We start from the raw sequence: 7,340 nt of genomic DNA on the forward strand, positions 1-7,340 counted from the left end.
ACATTAGGAAAAGTAGAAGAATTATGAGGAGGAAGAGAAAGAGAAGGAGGAGGAGGATATGAAATGAAAAGAAGGAGAAGAAAGAAGAAGAATGAAGGAGAAAAAAGAAAGAGAAGGGGAGGAAAAGAAGGATGAGGAGAAGGAGGAGGAAGAGAAGAAGGAGGATATGAAATGAAAAGATACATAGTACTTTATTGATTCCTTCAGAAGGAGAAGAAAGAAGGAGAAGGGTAGGAAAAGAAGGATGAGGAGAAGGAGGAGGAGGAAGAGAAGAAGAAAGAGGAGGAGAACAATTAGGAGAAAGAGAAGAATTAGGAGGAGGAGGAGAAAGATAAGGATGATATGAAATGAAAAGAAGGAGAAGGAAAAAAGAGGAGGGAAGAGCAAAAAATGAGAATTAGAGGAAGTAGAGGGAGGAGAAAGAAAAGGAGGAGAGAAAAGAGCAGCAACATGAGGAAAAAGAGAAGAAGGGGAGAATGACAAGAAGAAGGAGACAATGATGAAGAAAGAGGAGAAGGGAGAAGGAGGAGGAAGAGGAGAAGTAGGAGAAGAAGAAAGATGAGAAGGAGGAGAAAGAGAAGAAGAAGAGGGAGGGGGAGTAGAAGAAGGAAAAGAAGGAGGAGGAGGAAGAGACGAAGGAGAAGGAATAGGAGAAAAAGTCGCAAGAGAAGAAGAAAAAGAGGGAGGAGGAAGAGGAGAAGAAAAAGGAGGAGGATTATTTTAATATTTTTTCCGTATTTTCTGCAATATGTAGTTGCTGACATGATCACACACTAACAGGATTCCAAGCAGATTGATGGCTGGCAGACATGTAACAATGATGAACAAATAAGATTCAGAACTGATTCATGGATGAACATTGACGTGTCCCAAAATATTTGACTGAAGCCTCGCAGCGTGACGGCTAACTGCAATTCCTGCAGGTCACCAGCAGAGGGAGACTCTCAGACAAATGTGAGTATTTAGTGAGTCTATTCTACTTCCTGCTTTGCCTCCATTATCATCATGTCTGTGTTTGAACTGCTCTCCTTTTATTTCCCTGCGCTGTCATTTACTGGCACTTCCTGTGGCCTGCAGACAGGCAGCTGCAAAAGGCCTCGGCCACGCAGCCTGATGAGAAGTGACAGCTCTCGGTATCAACGCTGCAACGCCGACAGCTGACAGACGCATGACACTCACACACACCGAGGGGGAGCGGGAGGGGGGAGAAGCACACGGAGGAAAGGATGAGGCTTGCACTCGCTTCCTTTGGGCCACACTTTTTCCTCTTCCAGAAGAACAGATGCACACCTGGAGATGGTTTAACTATTATAAACAATTGATCAATAAACTAAATTCAATTCAAAATTTTATAAAGAAAAAAACTAATGAATTTTGGAATATTTAAAAAAAAAATGTTTTCATGAAATATTAAAATATTCACAATAATTTTATGTTTTTTCGCCTGAAGTAGACTTTTATTTTTTAAAGTTTATTTTTCAGGGATGACGTTTTCATATTTTATGTCTCTAAATTATTATTATTTGTTTTTAATATTATACCGTGATTGTAAAATATTGTAGTTTTTTACAGGATCTAAATTTCAAGAACTTTTAAAATTATTTTATTTATGTAATTAGCATATAAAATAATCTTGAATCTTAATTCTTGTGTATTTTTTTTTTACAACTTAATCATTTATATATTAATTATTCCAAAATGTACTTTCCATGGGAGGAGTTCAAACCTAATTATTTGTATTATTTTTACGCTGCCTTTTTCTGCCATAAAATGTAAGGTTACATGTCTGTTTATTTACTCATTCAATATACCAATAAACTTTCAATAACATATCGATCATTTCTAAAGTTGAATAACAATAAATAAATGAGTCTGCATCTAATTTGATTATATTATTTTATTACTTAATCTTATTTAATTTGTATTTCTTAATCCATCATAATAGTATAACACTTTCACTTATTTTTTTCAGGATTATAAAAAAGTTAACTTTTTATGGGTGGAAATTTGTTTCATGTTTAAAACATGAATTAGTATTTTTGTTTCAATGTATTTCCAGTACTTGTTATTCCAAACATTATTGACCGTATTAATGACATTATTTTACTAAATTTTTTCCCCGGGATTATACAAACGTTTACTTTTAATGGGCGGAATAATGTTTCAAGTTCTAAAATAAAAAAACAACTCTTCAGTATTTTTTTGATTACATTTGTTTTTAGTAATTTATTAGTCATTACTGTATTTAAATGTTTGTTTTTTTTAAACAGATTATAATACATTTTAATTTTCATTGGGTGCAATTATGTTTACAATTTTGTATTAGTTTTTTTAATAGTTTTTTGTTTTTGGTCGTCACTCCATTACTAATAGTGACATAATGTCATTTTTGGGGGGATTAAACAAAAGTTTACTATTCATGGGTGAAATGTTGTTTCATGTTTTAAAATAAAATACAGTTCTTTAGCATTTGTAATTGTATTCATTTTAGTACGTTATTTGTCATTATTTATTTATTGTAATAGTGGGCAAAAATGATGTCCTTTTTTTCAGGATAATACATACATGAACTTTTTATGGGTGTAATTTTGTTTCAAGTTTTAAAATGAAAAATATATTTGCCATATTTGATTGAATTTACTCTTAGTATTTTGGTATTTTTAATTCATCATGTATTTATTGTAATAGGAACATAATTTAGTTATTATTCAGGGGTGGTTTTCAAACTCTTAACTTTTTTAAATATAATATTCATTTTAAAAATGAATATTTTTCGCTGATTGCAAAATATTGATTTATGAATATTTTAATGTACTAAAAAAATAATTGAACTGTAATCCAAGTAAAATAAAAATTGAGTGAGCCTGTCAGTTAGTTATGAGGTCAAATTGTCACATAGTGTTTGCTTTAAATGCTTCACATTGATTAAAACCTTTGGGAAGTAAACACTGAAAGAAATAGCAAGCTGATTCTAACGCTGATTGCTCTATTCTCCTGATTGGACGCTTTGTGGATGCTATCTCGTCTGTCGTATAAACGGACATACTTAGCTAAAGTTTTCCACGGATGGCAAACACCGCTGACATCGTTCTATTATCTCATTAACGTCCGACAAAAGTTTTAAGCCGGCGCTCTGATTGAAAGAGTGACACGTGAAAGGACGACGAGGAGCGGCAAATGGAGCGGATTATCATAAGCCAAGGAATATCATCACGTCGCAACCTCATTTCAAGTGGCGTTGGCGACGCGGCCGTGCCAATTTGGAGGAAATTCAATCGGCCGCCATCGACTGATTGGACGGCTGAAAAGAGCAATTTGCCTGGAAAAAGGCGTCGCCGTCATATCTGTATCTTGACGGCAAATGAGGAGTACTTATCTTGGCAGATTAGGACATAATACAGTCCATCATGTTGAGAGGTGGGTTAATGTTTGCTAGCCATGTTTCACAGGTTATCAGCTGTCACTAGAAATTGCTGGAAACTCCATCAAGTCTTGGATTCACTGCTGGGACCGCCGCTTATAATCCAACGTTCTCCAATAAGGACGACCTTCTCCCCTTTTTTAACATCAGATGTCGCCAGATTCGAATCACTTGCGAGTTTACTATGCTTATTTTACTACTGTATACCTTTTATGTCAAATATGTACTGTATGTTTTCAATACCTTTTCTAAAGAGTAAACTGTTGATATACTTGGGGACGTTAGCTTCAATCATACAATTGTGAGTAAATGAGCCAAAAATCTCCCAATATTAGCTTCTACTTTATATTGCTATATATTTCATGTCAAATACTGTGTTTTTGAGACCTTTTCTGAATAATACACTGTTTTAATAATTTGTAGTAAACAAGAGTTCATGCGTCTTTTAGCATAATTTAGCCTAGCTTGAATTTTATAAATGTGAATACATTTGTCAAATGTCTCCCATTTAGAGCTTCCACATTACGCTGCTATATATTTAATATCAAATATGTACGTTTTCAAAACCTTTTCTGAATAGTAAACTGTTAATACGCTTTGTAGTAAACAGGATGTTAGCAAACGCTCCTTTTAGAGTAGTTCAGCCGAGCTTCAATCATACCCAGATTCCGATCTGACAAAGGTCTTAACTCATTCTCCTTCTATGCCACATCAATGATGAATGCATTCCCAACAGGTGTAAAAGAAAGGGCATCTCTATCCTCCTTCAAAACCGGACTAAAAGAACACCTCCAGGCAACTTCAACCCTAAACTAACACCCTCCCTTCCTCATCATACCTTTTTGGATTGTAAATAATCAAATGTTAATAATCAAATGTAGACACTTTTTCTTATACTTTCTGATCTCTCTCTCTGTGTCCACTACTTGCTGTACATATCCTACCAATTCAGTCCTACATTGTTCCAATGTCCATTTTTCTGATGATGCAATTGTTGATGACTGAAGTGTTGTTACCAACCAAACCTACCCCCCACCCCCACCCCTCCCACCCCCCTCCATATCCCACACCCCAGATTGTAAATAATGTAAATAATGTAAATAATCCGATGTATATACTCTGATGATTATTTTGTTTGATGACTGTATTATGATAATAGTATATATCTGTATCATGAATCAATTTAAGTTGAAAAACTTGTTCGGGTGTTACCATTTAGTGATCGATTGTACGTAATATGTACTTCACTGTGCAACCTACTAATAAAAGTTTCAATCAATCTATCAATAGCTTAGCCTAGTTTAAGTCATACAATTGTGAGTAAATTAGCCAAAAATCTCCCGATATGAGCTTCTACATTATATTACTATATATTTCCTGTCAAATACTGTATGTTTTTGAGAACTTTTCTGAATAATACACTGTTTTAATCATTTGTAGTAAACAAGAGGTCATGCGGCTTTTAGCATAATTTAGCCTTGCTTGAATTTTATAATTGTGAGTAAATTTGTCAAACGTCTCCCATATAGAGCTTCCACAATACACTGCTATATTTATAATATCAAATAATGTATGTATGTTTTCAACACCTTTTCTGAGTAATAAACTGTTAATACACTTTGTAGTAAACAAGAAGCTAGCAAACGCTTTTTCTTTAGCGTGGCTTAGTCTAGTTTAAGTCATAATTGTTAGAAAATTAGCCAAAAATCTCCCGATATGAGCTTCTACATTATATTGCTATATATTTCATGTCAAATACTGTATGTTTTTGAGACCTTTTCTGAATAATACACTGTTTTAATTATTTGTAGTAAACAAGTGGTCATGCGTCTTTTAGCATAATTTAGCCTGGCTTGAATTTTATAATTGTGAGAAAATTTGTCTCCCATTTAGAGCTTCCATGTTACGCTGCTATATATTTAATATCAAATATGTATGTTTTCAACGTCTTTTCTGAATAGTAAACTGTTAATACACTTTGTAGTAAACAGGAGGTCAGCAAACGCTCCTTTTAGAGTAGTTTAGCCGAGCTTCAATCATACAATTGTGAGTAAATTAGCCCAAAATCTCCCAATATGAGCTTCTACGTTATTTTGCTATATATTTCCTGTCAAATACTGTATGTTTTTGAGACCTTTTCTGAATAATACACTGTTTTAATCATTCGTAGTAAACAAGAGGTCATGCGGCTTTTAGCATAATTTAGCCTTGCTTGAATTTTATAATTGTGAGTAAATTTGTCAAACGTCTCCCATTTAGAGCTTCCACAATACACTGCTATATTTATAATATCAAATAATGTATGTATGTTTTCAACACCTTTTCTGAGTAATAAACTGTTAATACACTTTGAAGTAAACAAGAGGCTAGCAAACGCTTTTTCTTTAGCGTAGCTTAGCCTAGTATAAGTCATACAATTGTTAGTAAATTAGCCAAAAATCTCCCGATATGAGCTTCTACATTATATTGCTATATATTTCATGTCAAATACTGTATGTTTTTGAGACCTTTTCTGAATAATACACTGTTTTAATTATTTGTAGTAAACAAGAGGTCATGCGTCTTTTAGCATAATTTAGCCTAGCTTGTAGATTTTGATTGTGAGTAAATTTGTCTCCCATTTAGAGCTTCCACGTTACGCTGCTATATATTTAATATCAAATATGTATGTTTTCAACGTCTTTTCTGAACAGTAAACTGTTAATACACATTGTAGTAAACAGGAGGTCAGCAAACGCTCCTTTTAGAGTAGTTTAGCTGAGCTTCAATCATACAATTGTGAGTAAATTAGCCAAAAATCTCCCGATATGAGCTTCTACGTTATTTTGCTATATATTTCATGTCAAATACTGTATGTTTTTAATATATTTTTCGGAATAATATACTGTTAATACATACTTTGTAGTACACAAGAGGCTAGCAAACGCTTTTTCTTTAGCATACTTAGCCTAGTTTAAGTCATATAATAGTTAGAAAATTAGCCAAAAATCTCCCGATATGAGCTTCTACATTATATTGCTATATATTTCATGTCAAATACTGTATGTTTTTGAGACCTTTTCTGAATAATACACTGTTTTAATTATTTTTAGTAAACAAGAGGTCATGTGTCTTTTAGCATAATTTAGCCTATCTTGAATTTTATAAATGTGAGTAAATTTGTCAAACATCTCCCATTTAGAGCTTCCACATTATGCTGCTATATATTAAATATCAAACATGTACGTTTTTAACACCTTTTCAGAATAGTAAACTGTTGAAAAACTTATTCGGGTGTTACCATTTACTGGTCAATTGTACGGAATATGTACTGTACTGTGCAATCTACTAATAAAAGTTGCAATCAATCAATCAATCTAGAAGGCCTTACTGACAACAACTCGTGATCTGATTGGCTATCGCAACTGTCTATCAACTGTATGTGCCCGTTCACTTACAGTGCACGGACGCCCGCAGTGTTGATTCTGAAGGCTCTGGGCAGATTTGGTACAACATGGCAACATAAGATAGCTGAATTCTGATTGGATACAAACTAAAACTAAAAACAACAGCACTGAAAGAGCATAATATGACATAAAGAGAATATGAATACTTTGAGATATTTAGGGAAAGTAAATTAAAAAATAATTGTATCTTTAATTATGATCATGATTTCTGGTTATGATAGGCCAGCAGTGAAGGCCTTGCTGGCCCTGACGGCACACCACTGGTCAAATACTGTATGTTTCCAATACATTTGCTGATGAGTACACTGTTATAGTCTTTGTTTTGAACAGGAAGTAAACAGACTTTCACATATAGTGTAGCTTAGTCTATCTTTAATCAGTAAATTAGGGATGAACTTGCTAAAATGAACCACTATTAGCCTGTAGCATAGCGTTTTGCATGCCTGGCATTAGTTTGTATGAAATAGTGTAAA

The sequence above is a fragment of the Entelurus aequoreus genome, linkage group LG08, assembly GCF_033978785.1.
Source record: "Entelurus aequoreus isolate RoL-2023_Sb linkage group LG08, RoL_Eaeq_v1.1, whole genome shotgun sequence".
In the NCBI taxonomy this organism is placed as follows: domain Eukaryota; kingdom Metazoa; phylum Chordata; class Actinopteri; order Syngnathiformes; family Syngnathidae; genus Entelurus; species Entelurus aequoreus.